The sequence below is a fragment of the Cydia splendana genome, chromosome 7, assembly GCF_910591565.1.
Source record: "Cydia splendana chromosome 7, ilCydSple1.2, whole genome shotgun sequence".
Lineage (NCBI taxonomy): Eukaryota > Metazoa > Arthropoda > Insecta > Lepidoptera > Tortricidae > Cydia > Cydia splendana.
Window position 1 is genome coordinate 16335423 of NC_085966.1, and position 20943 is coordinate 16356365.

The window sequence follows — 20943 nt, forward strand, 5'->3', positions numbered from 1 at the left end:
CAATATTTCAGCTATACTCGTAAGATTTAACATAAATAATTGCATTTTATTATAGCTAGTTTAAAACTCGCGCGAAAACGCCTCACACGACATTTGTGACGTCACAATTTAGTTGGTGGTAGGGTGGTAGACATTGTTTACATACTTACAGTTACGAATTTCCCTTCAATCCGAATGATATTGTTAATTCAGCACCATATATTACGATTAGGGATGATAAATACATTACAAAAATGTATCACAATAACTCATTTTACACAAAAACTCTCACACGGTTGCAATTTAAGATGAATTATTTTGATACGTGTAAATTTTGAGTGAAAATCACCGAGCGCCGGTTTTAATTTTAAATTTTTTCTAGTTACGACAGCCAACATGGCAATGATAGTTGCATTCAGCCAAATAATTAAAAAAGTTTGTTGGTGTAATATCGTATTATTTAGCATTTTATTTAGATAATAACAAATAGATATCTCCTTTATATCGTGTAATAATATTTTTTGGACGTAATAAATGTTTAGTGGCGAAATAACATTTTTTTTGCACCTTCGAACTCTTTGGTGAGAACGTATGGATTTCGGTCAATGAGGTTGTCTATGTTGCTCTAAGAAATATGTTATGGATTGATGACGTCACTGTTTTGAACGCTTCTGATTGGCGTTTCAGTAATAATGGCCGATTGGAGAATTTTGCAGTTTTATTTTATTGAATATATTAATAATCCTTCAGTTTATACTGAGATTGGGCCATTTTTCTGAATCATATTAACATATATGTTTCTTTGAAACCATTATTTTCGTGATTCTTTGTTACTTGCAACAGGCCTATTGTATGTAATTAGGGGTCATCCATTAATTACGTCACACGTTTAGGGGGAGGGAGGGGGTCAAGAAAATGTGACATATTGTGACATGGGGGAGGGGGGAGACACAAACTTTGTGACGTCACTTTAACTTCATCAGTACCCGAATTTTTTTTTTAAATTATTTTATTCGCTGTACATTTAAATAACAAGTTTTTAAAACTATAATCGTTTTTATTCTTTTAATTTTCTTTCCTAAGCAGTTTTGGGTTATAAAATTACTAATATTTATATCTTCAAAAATATTTTGATAAAATATTAATAATACTTAGGTACTTACTTAATTCGATTTGGCGATTTCGTAGAAAAAATGTGACGTCACACTAGGGGGGAGGGGTTTGCCAAATGTGACCAAATGTGACAAGGGGGGGGGGGAGGGGTCAAAAAACCCAGAAATTCGTGTGACGTAGTTAATGGATGACCCCTTACCGTTATGTAACAGTCACATAAACTACTACATATTCAATCACACTATAGCTCAATTTATGTATTAATGTATGAAATGGTGAGGTATGAGTCCTAGTACTTGACACTACTGGTATCTTATACTGGTATCTTAAATCGTGTTGTCAATTAAATATTGAAACGTTTACCTTATAATTATGCAAATTCTCCTCGTCATTAGATTAGCGCCTCCCAGTTTGTTCAGTCAGGTAATCTGATAACTGTCTGTAAACAGTTTGACGTTTTATGTTTTCAGAGTTAAACTAAAGGGGAAATTAATTTTAGTAATATCTACCAATAAGGAGGTACATATTTATAATGAGCCACGTTATTATTAAATAAATAGCAGTTTTAAACTCATTCACTCAGAACAATTTTTGATTTATTTAATAAGCCATAATAACAGCAACATAAAAATAACTTCACTTTGTAACCTGCCTTTCCAAGTAGCACTTCATTACAGAACACCCCCACATCAATTCCTATTGTCTCCTATCGTTTGTAAAAGAAAGCACTATACTCAGATCCATCCCATTACACAAATATAAAAATACAAAACTCCCTGAGCAATCCCACTTTTCTGACGCCTACATTACCCATTAAGGCGCACTTGGGTAGCCGTATAATAAATTAAGACAATTTAATCCGGCGCAATACAAATCTCTTGTCTAATTTATTTCGCAAGTCGAATTCTGCGGGATATAACTTTTCGTACTCGAATGCGTCGATGTCGGGAATCTGGAAGAGACGGCTCCGCATATCAGCGATTCAGTCCAAATTCAATTTATTTTCGGGAGCCGTTTTTAGAGAGGAATGTTCAATGGCAATAAACTATTATTCATCGCGATCGCATATATTTTCTACAGATTCAAGAATACTCGTTAGGCACTTGTCTCTAAAACAACGCAATGTAATCTACGAGTATAATAATATGTCGTCGGCCGATCGTAAAATCCGCCTGATCATGAAATTCCTACTAGGCATAATATATCACGAATGTGCCTTATAATAATAATACGGCTGTCGCTTTTTGTGGGGGCCCATCTTGTGAGGGCGAGTCACCGTCTGCCGGAAATAAAATTGCATACCGTTTTATTAGGCAGGCGTCCGGTTTTTTACCCCATAGCTCAGTTCTTAGTCCATCGCTTTCACCCAATAACCTAGTTCATTTTAGATTCCATCAACTCTCAATAGTCCTTACACCCTGGCGGGTGCTGCCTCTGCGTGCGTCCCATGACACGGGCAAGGGCAGCCTCCGCTCGGTGTACCCCTTACATTTCATTAAAGTGTCAAAAGGGCCTCTACGTGTTGGCTTCGGCTCCGCGCACGCCTCCCAAAGGTCCGGAACACCATTGTTCCGTGATGGGAAAGACATACGGCAGATCGATGAGAGCAACGTATTCGTAGGTATTCCTATCTAGATAGCAGGCACATCGTAAAACAATCACATGATGATGGTGAATTGATGACCATTTCTTGTCGCATACTGCGTGGTGTGTCCGACTGCCCGGAGCTTGTGGCTCGAGTTTTACGGCTGTATCAGACCTATTCGGATTTCGAGATAATCACAAGATCTTGAGACGATTTAGAGATCAACTAGATCTACATTAGATATCGACTAGATGTGACTTGGATATCTAAGTCATAACTTGTCAAAATCGTTCAAGAGGACCTCCAGAATCGCGGAAACGTCAAATTTGACATATCTATCTTACAAATATCTTTAAATTATCCGTATCGTAACTTGTTGAAGTCTAGTAGAAATCTAATTCATTTTCCGAATCGAGCCGTATGTCCCGGACTTGCCAAAAATCACTTTGAGGCCGCGAGCGCGTCCACTGCTGGCAGTGCCGGCGGCGCGCACGGTGTCGCATAGGAATCGTGCGCTGACGCTGCTCAATGCGCTCCTGACATCGGCACCTGAATGTGACTTGTTTGCTTGGAGATGGGCGACTGTGTGCCGTGAATGTCTAAACTTCTGCGAGTTGATGGGTGACAGGATATATTTCATGTGTTTGTATACTGTGCTGTGTATTTTGCAATGTTTAATTTCTTGGTGTATTGGCTTGTCTGTAATGCCGTGTAAATATATTGTTAGTAAATAAATAAATGGTACAGCATGAAAGATATTGGCGTCACAAAACAAAATCTTGTTATTTTAACCATTCATTTCGTTTGACAGTTTTGTTATAGGGTTAGTTATAAGTTGGATTCAAAATAATAACATTAATAATTCAGCCTATATACGTCCCACTGCTGGGCACAGGCCTCCTCTCATGCGCGAGAGGGCTTGGGCTATAGTCCCCACGCTAGCCCAATGCGGATTGGGGACTTCACATACACCTTTGAATTTCTTCGCAGATGTGTGCAGGTTTCCTCACGATGTTTTCCTTCACCGAAAAGCTAGCGGTAAATATCAAATGATATTTCGTACATAAGTTCCGAAAATCTCATTGGTACGAGCCAGGATTTGAACCCGCGACCTCCGGATTGAAAGTCGGGCGTCATATCCACTCGGCCACCACCGCTTGCGGCACCATAATAACATTGTATTAATTTAATTAGGTAACTTAAATAATATGTTGCCTTATTATCATCAATTTTAAAATTATTGAAGGATAAATATAGACCGCGAACGCGGAAAACATTGAAATTAGGTGCAGGGGAGCAATTTCGACTGCGGGATAATTTCCTTAAATAAAATGTTACCTTATTATCATCAATTTTAAGATTATTGATAGATAAATATATACCGAGAACGCCGAAAACATTGAAATGAGGTGGAGGGGTGCCATTTCGACGGCGGGATAATTTCAACTACCTAATCGAAATATCTTCCATGTTTTACATTATTAACTAGAGTGCCATAAATGTCCAGATAGCGAAAAAGATGTGTTGTGTGTGACTCTAGTTAATAATGTAAAACATGGAAGATATTTCGATTAGTTGACCCCGCATTCGAAATGGGCTCCCTGCACCTTACTCGCTATCTTGTTGCTCTTAGGCCTGACACCGGAAAGCGATAATTTTTACCACTGTTACCTCAACCGACAGAAATGGCGTGAGAAATATCCGCTACGTTAATTTCAACGCAGTGACAACAAAATAATTAGAAGACCAAAATTAGCGCCATGGAAATGCAAATTAAACACACAAATTTTGCCGCTGGCGTGGGTCCAACTCAAACCTACGTGTCACAAGCGAGCCCTCTAAAATTAACAGCTGCACAACTTGTAATGGCTTTATTGCAATAATACTTAATACATTTTTGAACCACGGTACTAGATACTTGGCACGTGTGACTTTCAAACCTGAGACCATTTAACCCAGTCGGGGTACCTACCTATACTTACGCTAGGTACCTACTTAAATATTTGTAAAAATAAACAATTTTTTTTTTCAGTTTGCGTTATAACCACAGAATATTTTAGGGTAAAGTTATTTATTAAATTGAAGAAGAATCCGGACTCCGAGAAGCCGAGCGATCTTATTATTAATATGGTTTCCTTCATCGCATTTAGATACGACCTTCTTTATGAGGCGACTCCCGAATGATTGCATATCGTTAGCACTTATCGGCGTGAGGCGCTAACGCTCACTGGTGCTCACTGTCAAGGTAGTATCAAAATAATATGAAAACCAACTCAATTTATTAAAACAGAATCAGCCTCCTAGTATAGGCCTGTTGCAAGTAGCAAAGAATCACGGAAATAATGGTTTCAAAGAAACATATATGTTAATATGATTCTAAAAAATGGCCCAATCTCAGTATAAACTGAAGGATTATTAATATATTCAATAAAATAAAACTGCAAAATTCTCCAATCGGCCATTATTACTGAAACGCCAATCAGAAGCGTTCCAAACAGTGACGTCATCAATCTATAACATATTTCTTAGACATAGACAACCTCATTGACCGAAATCCATACGTTCTCACCAAAGAGTTGGAAGGTGCAAAAAAAATGTTATTTCGCCACTAAACATTTATTACGTCCAAAAAATATTATTACACGATATAAAGGAGATATCTATTTGTTATTATCTAAATAAAATGCCAAATAATACGATATTTCACAAACAAACTTTTTTAATTATTTGGCTGAATGGAACTATCATTGCCATGTTGGCTGTCGTAACTAGAAAAAATGAAAAATTAAAAAGTAAAACCGGCGCTCGGTGATTTTCACTCAAAATTTACTTGTATCTAAATAATTCATCTTAAATTGCAACCGTGTGAGAGTTTTTGTCTAAAATGAGTTATTGTGATAAATTTTTGTAATGTATTTATCATCCCTAATCGTAATATATGGTGCTGAAATAACAATATCATTCGGATTTAAGGGAAATTCGTAACTGTAAGTATGTAAACAATGTCTACCACCCTACCACCAACTAAATAGTGACGTCACAAATGTCGTGCGAGGCGTTTTCGCGCGAGTTTTAAACTAGCTATAATAAAATGCAATTATTTATGTTAAATCTTATGAGTATAGCTGAAATATTGTGTTTTTCGGAACCAATACAAGTGTACCGACAATAATAAAAGGGATTTCAAAATTTGTCATCAGGCCTATTGCCAGTTAAGTTGTTTAAAATAGATTACAGCGCCAGTTCTAGGCTTAGTTTTCTTAGTGAATAATGAATTACTTTAGGAATGCAACTTGAGCGTTGAGTTGAAGAGTTTTATTTTTAGGAATTTGTTTTTTTATACTATAGCTACGTAAATATATGTATATGGATATTAAGTACTTATTAAACATTACAACGATAAAGGGTTAGTGCCAAGATAAGATGCGCGAGAGGCGTGAGCCAAATGCGCTGTTTTGGCAATGTTCGCACAGAAATAACGAGCAAGTTACGAAAAATACGCTAAACATTGTCGTAGGAATGGAGCCACAAGGATCTATATCCATCTTAACACTCTAAATAATTTATTCTTGATATTACTCCGGAATCAGGATAGGTTTCATTGACGTGCCTGTTTAAATTCAATGTGGTGATGGGCACCAACTTTGATGAATAATGATAATATTCAGTTTTGGGCCAGTCTACTTAAGTATGTACTGATCTATTGTTGTATACGAATAGGTGATCGCGGAAGGGGACGATTAATAGAGATGTGCACAGTTTTTTGATGCAATCTAAGATCTGTCTTTTCCAGTATTTTTCTTTACATCCCCATAGTGTTTGAATGCGTAACGTGTTCATCAGCCGCCTGCTCTCTCATTAATCACACGTTTTTGCTCCGTCTCAGGCAAACGCAAACTGTGATAAATCCCGACGAATTACTACGACCAGAGTAAGCCTACATAGAGTAGTGCACCCTCAAGTAAAAGTTTTCGCGAGAGCCGTGCGCATAAAACAAATGGCGACGCAAGACTAGAGGGCATGGCTCGCCTGCGGGCGCAGCATGGTTCCATTTTTATAGCTTGTCACCATGCCTGTCACATTCTAACAAGTATGTAAGTGCGAAAGTGACGGGCATAGTGACAGGCGATAAAAATGGAACTATGCTGCGCTGCCTGGGTTAACCTCAATTATGACGGACGAGCTGCTTTTGCCTCTGATTTGAACATCGAACGTGATCTTCTAAGCGCCATTTGCACCATCCCGCTAACCCGGAGTTAAGCGGTTAAACCGGTAACTATAGTAACTTCAGGTTTAACCGCTTAACCCCGGGTTAGTGATTGGTGCAAGAGGCCCTAAATGTTTAAAGGTAGGTTACTGTCTGTAGTCCTTATACTGTGCCACGACTCCGGTTACGTCGCGTTGCAAAAACATAACGCACACGAGAGACAAATTTGTTTTCGGAGGGATCGATGGAATATGTGATTGAATTTTTGATCGACTCGAAAACAATTCGCTTTGAAGTCATATATATTCGTCTAGTTTACTCGAAAATTCAGCTTGTAAATATATCGTATGCATACAAAATATGATGTTATTTCAAGTGTAAAAAGATACGTTCAACGTTGCAGGTTCTTCATTAATGGTAATTGCATAAATTAAATAATTATATGTAACAGAATATGTCAAAATGTACAGCGCATTCAGAGCTTTTATTACTTCTGATCACTTTGTGACGAGTAATTAGTGCCGATTAATTGTTTAATTATTAATTTGTGAGTTACAAGTACAGTCACCACACGGGAGCGTTATGCCATTTAGGGTTCGTGCTAAATTGGAAATTCTATAGCGTAAGTATTGAACAACCAATTTAGCTAGGGCCCTAAATTGCGCAACAATCGCGGAGCGTGATGGTACAACGATGAATCCTATAAAGGAATCTATAAAATCTATGTTCAATTCATTCAATAAATGCAGAATGAAGAATTTTTACTAGCCCCTACTAATATTATAAATGCGAAAGCAACTCTGTCTGTCCGTCTGCCTGTGTTACCTCTTCACGCTTAAACCGCTTAACCGATTTAGATGAAATTTATTATGGAAATAGTTTGAGGCCTATGGACAGTTTTTATTAATCATTATCATCATCATCTCACGCAGATGAAGTTGCTGACAAAAAATACTATTTAATACGGAGTTTTTACCGTATATGTATATTTGTTTTGAAGGTGCGAATGAATAAAAACGTGCACTTTCGTTCAAATATTTCTGTTCAGCCTTTTTTCCCTAACCGAACATTTGAAAAGTTTAAAACATCACTCAACGAACCGTGCATATTTTATTAACTTATCACGCGAACTTTGACTCCAATAAAATTAAATGTAATCGTACCTGGGTATCGCGCTTAATTTAAAAATTCTCGCTTCAACCACATCACACGTAAAAAGGTTCATGCTCTTTGGTACGTAGAATATAAGTCTCAAACGTTATTTTATTCAAACTCCACATTTTATTCGAAACGAAAGATACTTATAATTGCATTTAGTGTTATAATTATAAAGATAGAGATGGATTTCATGCATAGTTGAATATCAAATTAGTATTATAAATGAAGCCATTTTCCAGTTTTATTCCCACATAATTATCACTTTATAAGTTACGTCATTATTTTTAGGGTACATGTAACCTGAAATTTCATTTCAGTGTGATGTTATTAAAGCCCTCCTCGAGCAAAGGCAAGCGAGGTCATTGAACTGATTAGAGTGGCATATCTCATTTTAATAAATTTCAATGAAATATGTATCTCCTGTCGGTAGAAATAATGGCGAGACCCGCTTGAATACTAAAAATAAATCACCGCGGTTTTTTAATGCGCGGGAGAAAAGACTCGTTTCTCTTCCTTGCAAGGAAAGTGATTTTCTTACAAAGGAATCTGACGTAAATATGATTTCTAGCCTGTAGCTTTGTGTTGGAAATTATTACGCTGTTATCACACAATCGCAATGCTTTGATTCAATGAATGAATAAAATGAAAATGATTGTGATAAATGACAATGGATTGTAATTGTTGAAGCTACGAGTAGAGTAGTCCGTGGCATTGAATGTAAATAATAGGCACATGTCCTACTTGACGTAATTCGATAAACATTCAGGGATTCTATACAAAACTCATTTACATATTTTAACGAGCACGATTATAAAACATAAGCACCGATCAACGTGTTACACGCCATGAGGTGAAGTTGGTAGTATGTAGTTACAATATAATATGATAAATATATAATGATAGTTACTTATAGTTATTAAACTGGTCAAATTTATTTCATTTAGGTACTTACTCTTAAGGGGCCTTTATTTTATTCTAATATTCAGCTTTAATAAAAGATTATAATAATAGTTTTTTTAGTCTGTCATAAGACATTTTCTAGTGTGCCATGCCAATCGATAATGAGTAGGCAAGTAACGCTAAAAGCCACTACAGCGTTTTTCACACCTATGAGCCTCTCTTATGAATTTATGAGACCAATAACTGTATTAACGTTCAACACCGTTTAGCTATTTAATAAATAGCTTCATTTTATACAAAAAACATTCTACAGCCTACACTTACAATTTTACTACGAGAGGAAATTATCGATTTTATTCAATGTTTTAAGTTTTTTTTTAATATAAAGATGTAGAAATTTTAGAGAAGGTCATGTCATTAGTGTCGCGACACAGCCTATAGTTACTGATGATAAGCTGACAACGGTTCTGTTTTGAAGCTATACCTAAGTGCAGAAGTAAAATAGGACAGTGTAATAAGATGGATGAAAATCAACTTATCAAAATAAAGTTTCATGGAAATTACATCAGCTGTTGATCTAGATATGTAAAACCATTTTAAAAATGACATAGTTGTCGTACCTCGACGTATAAGATAACTAATCGTCACTTAAAGGGGCCCACTGATTAACAGTCCGCCGGACGGTATCGGCCTGTCAGTTAGAACAACATTTTGACAGTTCCGAACAACTGACAGGCCGATACCGTCCGGCGGACTGTTAATCAGTGGGCCCCTTAACCAAATATTTCAATTTCAGGGTCCGGGTTCGGTGTAGCGAGAGTCGTCCCTTAATAGGTAAGTATGCGTACATGTGGTGTGCTGAAGTTGCCCAAAACCCTTCCAGAAAGTTCTCGAAGCGGTAACATAGTTAATCAATCAGTCTTTGTTTCACCTCCGGATAATATTAATGGTGGTTAGAACCGGTTAGGTGATTTGTTAGGCGGAATCGCTTTTTGTCTAGCGAAATAAATGAGTTCTACAGTTCGGTGTTCAGTTTTTATTTCCAGCTTGTGTTTACTATTCACTGTGTATTATTTTGGTAATTAAGGTAAAGCAAACTGTTAGCCAACAACGTCCATAATGTTTATTTAGGATCGCCATCATCGAAAGGAATGAGGAGGACTATATACCTATAATATACCTACCTAACGTAGATCAAAACATATAATTTTAATTGCATTTTCTACTCGGCGATCTGTGTATAATCGTGTAACCATATCGCAATTTTAATGCTACGGATATGTATATGCGTTATATAGCATGGCTGTAAATTTTTAACTGTAGAAAATCGTAACTTTAATCTCATTATGAATTTCAACTTTTCCAAACCCTCTCACACTCAAGTGAGTGTAGGTAATTAACAGACATAGAAGTTTTTGTGGCATGTGGCAAAATTAAAACGTAAACTGTAGAATAGCACTATACAGTGCATATCGAACATGTTGTGTATTTCGCGGTAGCTATCTTCTTATAAAACGTAATAAATATCAAAGTATAACGTTAAGATAACATAGATAACAGACATATGTCGATATTTCATTTTGTTAATCACTTTATTTTGCCACCAAAACTTCTGTCTGGTAATTAAGTAATTACATGCTTACCAGTTCGATTGCTGACTGGTATGGAAATTAAAAACTGAAGTAATACTAATAATAGCGTGAGTCATCCTCAATATGCCGTGCGCGGTTTAAAAGCGAATGAATTGTATCTGATTCTCAGTAAATGTGTACGTTAGGTATTCTATTATATTAATGTTTGGCCACCACTTACACACTCTTGGCACGCACTTTATTCACAAAAAATTGCTATTCTCCGAGAATCTACGCAATGCTGCCTCATCGCCATCAAGTAAAGTTGTCTTCATGATGGCACGTATTCTTGTTCAGCTTTGGCGGAGGTATTAGTTCTGCGGCATGCGTGCACGTATACGCAAAATGGTCCCCAATTATCTTGCCAGCGTGAACTGACGTACTAAGTTTATCGTGGAATGGCGTCAATCAAAGCACTTTGCGGCTTTAAGGGTTGTGTGTACATTTGATATGAATAAGGAAATTTTTGCTCTAATAAGTTGGTACTTAAGAGTAGGTATTAATCATGTCGCATTGAAAGTCAATGTGATTATATTATAGCTCGCCTAGTACGGTGACTGCTGCCATCTCCATACAATAGAGAATTAGTCTTAAAACGCAAAATATGTATTGAGATGACAGCTCTCACCGTACCCAAGCTATGTAAAAAAATACTACCTATAATTTGACATTGGTTAAAATATTTATCTCGTATCATATTTTTAACATTCATAAATCATAAATCTGTATTGGATTACGTTATCAAGGTTCAATGCGTAGTCATTGCGTAGCGGTAAGATTAATCCCGGCTGCGGTGGAGTACACATAAAGTTAAATAAATAAAAGGCTAATTCAAACGTGCACTGACATAAAAAAAAATACATCTAAATAGTGTCATTCAGTTATCGTGTATTTTGATCGTACTTGCCCGTGCATGTATTGTCGCGAGCGACAGTAAGAACGACGAAGTTACGATGATGTTAAAATCAAATGTACTTTGACCACGCTAAGTTTGCACCGCCTTGGCAGTGACAATGCGTACATGTATCATACGCTTGCCATTCTTAACGCAGCAGTTGACATTAAAACTTAGCGCAGTCCAACTCTAGAGATCAATATAACACTTTAAACTTTAACGGGTCTACCGCGATATAATTTCACGATCACGTTCACGAATTCTCTATAGAGTTTCAGCTGAGTTACCACAACTTTGGTCACGGAAAGACTAACGTCCCAGCAAATTTCAACGGAGATATAAATAAAACAACACTGAACTACCCGAAATTAGTTTATAAAAATGTTCAGGGTAGACAAAGAAAAAACAATGAAAATATATCGCGGTAGACCCGTTAGTGTAGTTAAATATGCCTAGAGATCAAGTTATAAAGCTCCAATACGGCGCAAAAGGCAAATCGACAGTGCTTGCTGTATTTTTTTACTGGTAGAGACCGGTTGAGGCCTCTCGCATATGTCACTCCATCCATAGCCGTGATTAAAATGCATCCCAGAAAGCTCTTTCGATATTCGTGCTCTTTTTTGGTATACCTTTTACATACACACACCAAATCCTGTAGGTAACCCTTCCACTGCGAGCCTCTGAGGGCGTGCGTGTACCTTAATAACCACTTGATTGATGAACATATCCAACTCCAAGTTTTCCAATTACACTTATTGTTCGGTTTACTACACGCTCGTGCGAAGTTAGTTTGTGCACTATTATTCGCTGTACACAATATTAAAAAATCTAAATATTAAGACATATAATTTCATATTGTTATAAGTTAATAGACTGTTCTTGTTACTATTGCGAGACAAACAGATAAAATCTAGATATTTTTAGTATTACTCCAGCCTAAAAAAAGCATTTGTCACTTACTTGTGGTCCTTTAAATTCTATTAAGCATATTTATGGTAAAAAGGCAGGATACTATAATCGTCAACCATACTAACATTTTGGATAAACACAATTTATGTATTTATAAAGAGCGTACAATAAAAACTGTAACTAAAGGGCAGATTAATATACTATAAGTACATATAGAGTTAGGCACCAATGAAGTATGAAACTTAAAATCACAAAATGTGTCCCATAAATGTGTATAAATAAAGTATACTTATTCGTTTTCTCCCGAATATGATACTTCGCAGGGAACATACATTATTCAAGATGGCTGGCCCACGAGGTGACACAGATGAATGGCATTGGCCCCAAACCAGCATCTCATTCAAAGTCAACAATGGGACAAGGAAAACGTATAGACATTACAATTGCTGTAGACTGACAGGTTTCAAAGTATGCTTTTTAACAGGCATATTTAGCTAGAGAAAAACAGTGAACTGAGAAACTGAGAGTTTTGCCATTCCACTGTTCTTTAAACCATCTAATACGTAAATATAAATACACATATACATTACTCTATGTTTCAGTAGATGTATGCGGCTGTTATTCAGAGAGTTCCAATTCGATCAGAAAAATCTAAGTTCACTAGGGAAGAAATCAAATTATTACCTATCATTTTAGCCGCAAAAGCTCTAGACGCCTGTTCGATTTCAGGCTCGGCCACCGGAGGACTTGATCACTTTTTCTGTAATATTTGACATGTATTTCAGTTTATAACGCATAATTATTTTGAAGCTACCCGCCTACGGTAAATTCAAAAGGAGAGATATGATTTTAGCGGTCTACGAATGAATGTTAATATTTATTTAAGTATCATGGTGTTCCATAATAACGTCGAAACAACTAAGCCTATTATTATGTGTAATGTGTGTACAATTATTAATAGTTACGTAAATAGACAATACACGAGGCAAAATGAAAGGTCACTTGATAAGACACGACACTTTCTTTAAAACTACATTAGAAGACAAGATCGAAGCTAGAAGAGGAAGAGGAAAACCACGAGCAAACCTAATTACCTATACACAAAAACTAAAAGCAAAAGCAAATGTTGTGTCTTAGAGGGACCTGAAGAACCTGGCCGAGGACCGCGAAAACTGGCGCATACTCCACCGAGAAGAGCCATGCTCTTAAATTATGATGATGAATCAGCCAGCCAAGACTGAATCCAACAACAATAACAGTTTTTAATAATTCACCGTTAGTTTCACTAGACTTATGCATAAATACCGGGAGCTCGAAAACAATACAATAAACAAAAGGTAATCACGGTCTATATCCCGGTCGATATAAATCTAATACAACAACAATACATATAGGTATCTAAACTAATGATACGGTAGGTATGTATCTGTCGATTGGAAACACACAGACAGTGTTATTACAAAGCTTGATTATTCCATAGAAGCACATTCTAACCATTCATATCCCTAATTTAAACGTCCAAAGCCAGGCAGTCTGATATACGTAACAACCAACAGTGTAAAGCTGTGTGCATACGTGTTTAAAGCAATTTCTAAACAATGTGTAAATATTTTAAACCTAGAATAACTATAAGCTTTTATTTACGACTGTAGGTACTTTTGTTAAAATGTGTACAAGCATCAACTAGGTACTCATTAAGTAATGGGCTTGCATTATTTGTTACGGATCTCGGTAAAAAAACATGCATGGCAACACCGTCAAGTTGGTACACCGTCAACACCTTTCATACTCCAACGTTAGGAACGAAAGGAAGGAAATAAATAATAGGTTAAATTAACATCAATTCATGGTAATATTTTAAACTTCGAAAGCCGCTGCCTGTGTTTGTGTAACAAAACTTAACTTATTGTAAGATCTCAATGAGATTTTACTGCCATAAGGATTCAATAGGAATCGCCCTATTCGACAACATATATCAAACACTAAAACCAAGATATCACAGTTTTTGTATGGACTCTTTACGCTTCGCAAAACCACTAACTTCAGTACTGCACTAGCCGCCTACTATGCCTTCGCTAATTCATGGTTCAGATATGGAATTTTAACATGGGGAAACAGCACAGATGTGCATGACTTGTTTGTCATGCAAAAAAAATGCGTTCGTGTGCTAGTCGGAATCCGAAATTGGGATAGCTGCAAACCTTATTTCATCAAACACGGCATACTCACTCTTCCATGCCTTTACATCTTAGAGCTATGCATATATGTAAGAAAAAACATACATTTGTTCAAAGAGATACAGAATAAAAGACAAAAATACAAACTTGAATTACCCCAGCCAAAATTAGAAATATACCGCAAAAGCCCTCATCATGCGGCAGTAAAATATTATAATCACCTCCCAAATTATTTAAAATCAGAGGAAAGTGACACTTCGTATACAAAGAAGTTGAAATCGTTGCTTGCTTGCTGAAAAAGCATATTATTCAGTAACTGATTTTCTCACTGACAGTTTTGTTAAATAATTTAGTTAATAGTAAATAAGTAAGTTTTGATCTCCTAAAATTATAAAGCTAGTTTGTAGTTTTTATGTGTTCTTAATATGTACCTACTTATATTAAGGAAATGTTTGCCATACCCTATTAGGGTCCATGAGATACTATTATTTTGTAACAACTTGTTTTTACCATGGTGCAATAAACGATATTCTATTCTATTCTATTCTATTCAACCAACAACATGGTACCCTTTATCTGCCAACTGGGTCAAATACATTTTTCGTAAGAAATGACTTCTCGCGCATATACCATATTTCAAAAATTTCGTGAAACCACTTTTTTTTATATAAGATAATTTCACAAGAATTCACGTAAGGTAACAAATGAAGTGGATTTTGAAGTTACGTAGACTGATACGTTTGTTCGAATATGAGTTAATTTCACAACAATTCGCATAACGAAGTGGTTTCGCCGGCACGTGTACACGTGTATACCCAGCTTAACTCACGCACGTATAAATTGTAATCGTGTAGGCGCGAGTTGATCATCAATCAACTCGCGCCCTCAACAAAGAGGTAGCCTGTGATTAGCAGCCTAAATTATCTAGCGTGTGCTGTGTTGTGTGTGAACAAGACGATATTTTTACACAATGTAATCCGAAATTAGATCGTAAATTTGATAGCAGAAACGGCAGAGTAGGGTAATCTGATATTTTATAAATGTACCTACAAATGTTTCATTGTCCCTATATCACTGTGTTTTCTGTATTTTGGTGGTACCTACGTAACACAATAGCATATATAACCAAGTAAAGCTATAACTTGACGACGGCAACTTTTTTATTACACAAGCTTTTATAAAAAGGCGCAGAAAAAACCTTTCAGCGCCAACCACGACATTTTCATCTCTATGAATCATTTTCAATACATATCGGAAAACCCATGTTTACTGGCTACGATGCGAGACGTAGCGCTACGACTGTAGTCACTGTCGCGCGGGCAGCAAGAAAGAATCGAATACCTGTGTATTATGTACATTATTCACCAAAATAATACCTCATTCATTATGATCGACGATGGAACACACAACACAAACCTATTAAGCTTCTGTACCGTTATTTGAAGCCTATATATTTAATATTTGAGAGAGCGATGCAGTTTGTCAGATGACGTAGCGGTTCACGATTGATTTACTTATTCGCATATAAAATCATAACTAATTCCTTTCAGTTCCACAGGTTGGTAAAACTAGAGATCCATATTTGTTATAAAAATGAAGCCAATAAACATACCCATAAATAACCGCAATCAATATATACTATCCAGTTTCATTGCCGTTATAAAGGTAAACGGCGTGTGTTACTGTTAAGCGTACGATAAAATTTAATGTAGTTTAGAACGTTTATTTAAAATCACCCGCCACGGCCTGATTTATGTGTTCTCCTTCCCCGTTGCCCCACTTTCAAAGGGTGGTATCAGCACGGAATATTGCAAGTGAGGTATTTCACGAAGATTGCAATTTTGGCTCCGAACTTGTTTAGTTTGTTCGCCAGATTTTGTTTTCGGTTTTTATGTGGTTTAGATAAGATTTTGTTTGTTTTGCGGTAACTTTACATTGTCTTGCACAATTTTACATCAAACTGTAGTGAAATTATTTTATATGTATTTGGATTGGTCTCAAAAACCAATTGCCCAGCAAAATTTATTTACCCGGCAAGCAAATCAAGTTTTTATAAAAAAAGTTGAATTACTTAATCAACGATTCGCAATATCAAAGTTTAACCATCAAATATCAATAACCGTCCAAAAAAAATGTGGAATTGGACTACAGATATACTTAACTACAATATATAATTATAAAGACGCATATGGTAAACATGTTTTTGTTTACTATTTGGAGAAAAGGGATTCAACACACGCCCTTCGTCATTCATGGTGCCCCAGTGCCCTATTCAGTGAATAAATCATTAGTATGATTAAAGTTAAAATTCAAGCCTTCTCAGTTTAATGCAGCTGTGAGCCCAACTATATGTGTCATTTCGCATTTGTTACGGGTCTCTAGTTCAGTCTCGCCCTCGGTTAACGGTGGGTATTACAGTCCAAATATGGATCGTGAACTTCGTACCTACAGTGTCATTAGGTACATCTCAAAGAGTTACTTTTTGTACCTACCTAGTCGATTAGGTAGGTACGCTTAGTATAATATTGAATTTCTTTCTTTCTTTCTTGACTGAGGCTTGTTTATTTGTTGTGCTTATATTTAAAGGCTTTGGATTTGTTAAATAAACGTTCAATTTGAATCTTTCTTGGCCCTTGAAATAAAATTTGTTAATTTTAATAAAGTAAATACCTAAGTAAAATGGTTCGCTACAAAGCACAGAGTAGGCCCCGTTGTTATATCGTTTCGATAGATAAATGTTAAAATAACACAATTTTGTATTAAAATTAAAATGTTATAAAATTCAACTATTAGAATATTTGTACCAATTTAATTCCTCATTAATCGCCTCACCTAACTCTGTTAACTCATTCAGCGCTAATCACGACACGTTTTCGTTTTACCTCTACGAAGCATTTCCGCTACATACCAGGAAACCCATGTTATCGAACGTAGCGATACGCCCGTAGCTCAGGGGTGAAGGTGTTAATATAGTTAAAACCGTGATATCAATATTCCACAGTTCTAGTACCTACCTATGCTGGGCAGTTAATGTTTCACCTTCTTATTTTCTTCAGCTGATTTTCTTACTTAGTACTTACCATAAATATTTTCGTAAACTATTACCAATAAATATTGATGCGGTCACGGCCTCGTATAGGCAACCCTGATTCTCGCTTATTGTTTTGTAGGTATTCCTTGGTCTGAAGCCACAGAGAACGCGACAGGAATTTGCTCCATAATACGGTTCGGTAACATAACTACGGGAAAAATGTTACCCACCGCTGACCTTCACATTTCATCGAGTTATATGCCACCAAGTTATATTTGCGATTAAATACGGCCGACCCCCGCACAAATTGTAGCAGTTAACATGAATCAACGTGGCATCCAAATTTGTCCACGTGCACACATAACGTTGTTCACAACCTGATTAAGGTTGCCGCTTCATTAGTCTTTCTCAGTTTACGTTAGGTGTTATTTTGCTTTGCATCAACGGACGGATAAACTTGTCGCATGTGTAACATAAAGCTGATTGTTTATAGGGGGTACCGTTAGGAAATCACAGGTACCTTTGCCGTTAACATAAACAAAGCAAACAGATGCTGGTGAGCGAAAGCCGATTCTGATTGTGTAATACTAGAAACAAAGCAGCTTGAACTAAACTGTAACTTTAGGAAACTTGTGTCATTATCAACCACGGCAATTGAGGCCTATTATAATTATTAAGCTTACGCACGAGCTTCGATACATTACATTAAGCTTATTACAAAACGGGTAGTTTTGAAAGCAGCAATCGCGCCTTAGGGTGGTATTTCAACTGTCCAATATCTTTGTCCAATGTGTACTGCGTCTCTCATTTTGATTAATGGGGGAGTGAGACGCAATGACATTGAATAAAGAAATTGGACAGGTGAAATACCGCCTATAGTTGACTTCGGCTGGCCGCCGATGCAGACGCATAACCCATAATAGGACTTAATACAAAACTAAGATCAATATTGGATAAAGTGCGCCCACATTTATTTTCTAAAATAGATGTCTGAATCTACTCTATAGTTTTTGGCAAACCACGAGTTCTCGGTTCGGGGCGAACTACGAGTTTATTATATGAAACAGCCTGACATGTCTGAAATCCTTAATGTAGGTATTCAATGTTTGTCCCTCAAGGACGAAATATACATATATACCTACTAACTATGTATTCTATACGAACGTTGTCGCCTTTTATGACAGCATGATGATTAATATGAGAAAGCAGAGTGGTTGTTTTTACTATGAATATTTTACGCGTAGTTAGTTAATACCGACTACGACGAGTACGACTCACATTATATTACAAACTTGCTCTTACTTGTCTTCTCTCTTTCTCTTGTCTTCGCACGGGTAAACCTTTAGTAGTTTGTGTTACAAGGGATCAAAATGATACATTTCCGTCAAGGGCGTACATTGAATCCTGAATGAAGCGATGGATTCTAAAGTAGTATCCTGAGCGTAATGAGGGATTCAAGTGTTAACGCCCAAGAAGAAATAATTTTGATACCGTGTGACACATACCGCTTTTCACATCAACTATGAGGAAAATAAAAAAATCTTAAAGTGTTAACACACTATCGCACCGCACCGCGACCTTGGTGCGTCGCACACATAAGTGAGAGCGAGAAACAGATAACTCTTTCTCGCTCTCACTTATGGGTGCGACACACCAAGGTTGCGGTGCGGTACGATAGTGTGTTACGGCCTTTAGTGTTGACACTACAGTGTAGCCACTTTTTAATTTCTATTCTTTTTTGCCAGGCTGTACATACGATGTTCATAGTTAATTATATTAATATTTTATACTGGCAATGAAATGTCGTTGAACAGAAAAGTGCCACTTTGATCCCTCCTAGCATGGAAGAAAAATCCAATTTCTGTTGATAGGTGAAAACCGCATGAAAATCCGTTCAGTAGTTTTCCGTTCATTGCGAGCATACAGACAGACAGACAAGGCGGGGACTTTGTTTTATTATATGTGTAGATAATGTTTATAAACCTTATTGAACTTACTCTCGAACAAGTTAATTTGTGTAAGATTATCCCAGAATATTTATTTATTAGGTACCTTCTTTCCTGATGCTTCAGACCAAGCTACTATGAAACTAAAACTAAACTTCTATCTAATTATGCCGTTTAAAATAAAACTTGCACATTCTGTGCTATCAAAATCGCTGCAGAGTTAGCTTGGCCTGATTCTAGTCTCACAACTCCAAGACATATGTAGGCCTAAGATGATCGCATTTTTATCGTTAGGAATGGTTAGAAATTCATTGCAACTACCCGTCACTCCAAGATCGTGACAGCTTCTAACACAAGTTATCCGACGAGGAGCTCCGTTTGTCGGAACAAACGACAAATACCATTGTCTTCCCGGAAATTGTACCAAGCAATTGATCTATCCATCTTAATTTGAATATCGAATGTCTGTTTATCTAACCCGACTATCAACCGTTGGATTTGATTAATCCAAGGGACAGCGCATGTGAACGAGGATGTAGGAGGACTTGCGACTATCTTGTATTGTGTTGTGGTATGTCGTCGCAACTAGAGGTATCCGTTAAGCCCGCTCCTCACTCGTGCGCGAATCGCGGCGCGAAGCCGCGAACGTGAGTGTGGAGTCTATTTCGCTGATCTGCGATCTTGACTCCACACTCGCGTTCGCGCACGAGTCTGGAGCGGGCTTTAGAGTAGAGTAATCCACTTTCCGTGAAAATTTCGGTAAACATTATCTAAACAAGTAAACATTCAATACAAAGATAGGGTCTGTGCGGAAAAAGAAGAGTCGTAGAATGTAATGGGTTCCCCTACATTTCACGACTCTTCTCTAACATAGTTACAGTCATGTGAGTCATGGATGCAAACGATTGAAGGAAAAAATAAAGTTTGTCTTTACCAAATATTTGTAAGAGTGCTCATGTGTCTGTCGTGGTTAGATCTTAGAACTGATAATTTCATGATGTGGCAATCATTTCATGATTTGATCGGTTGGCCACATCATGAAAAAGTCAGATAAAAACCATATCATGAAGTGAACTAATTCTAAGATGGCATTTCATGTAATGTACAAAATCAAAGATCTAGACGACCACGACATATCGAATGATTCTCCATTTTTTTTACTTCAGGAATATTACGGGAATATAACGGAACATTCCTATCGTATTCCTAAAGAACATAACTAGGAAGGATACAACACTACACGCAACCATGTAGCAGCGCCCTAGACAGTACAATAGGCATCACCCCAGCCCTCAGTCAGAATGATAAATACGTCAGATACCCGACCCACAAAGGGCAAAGGTAAAACGATTCTAACAAATCATTCACACACAAGGAACTCTATTACGTAAACTAACTTTGAAACGAGATAT

At 36.8% G+C, this 20943-nt stretch overlaps 1 protein-coding gene across 1 annotated transcript in view; it reads right to left on the reverse strand.

Annotated features, from left to right (window-relative positions):
* The window catches only part of LOC134792383 (acid sphingomyelinase-like phosphodiesterase 3b), an 88113-nt gene that overhangs the window by 22421 nt on the left and 44749 nt on the right, over window positions 1-20943 (reverse strand). The window lies entirely within an intron of this gene.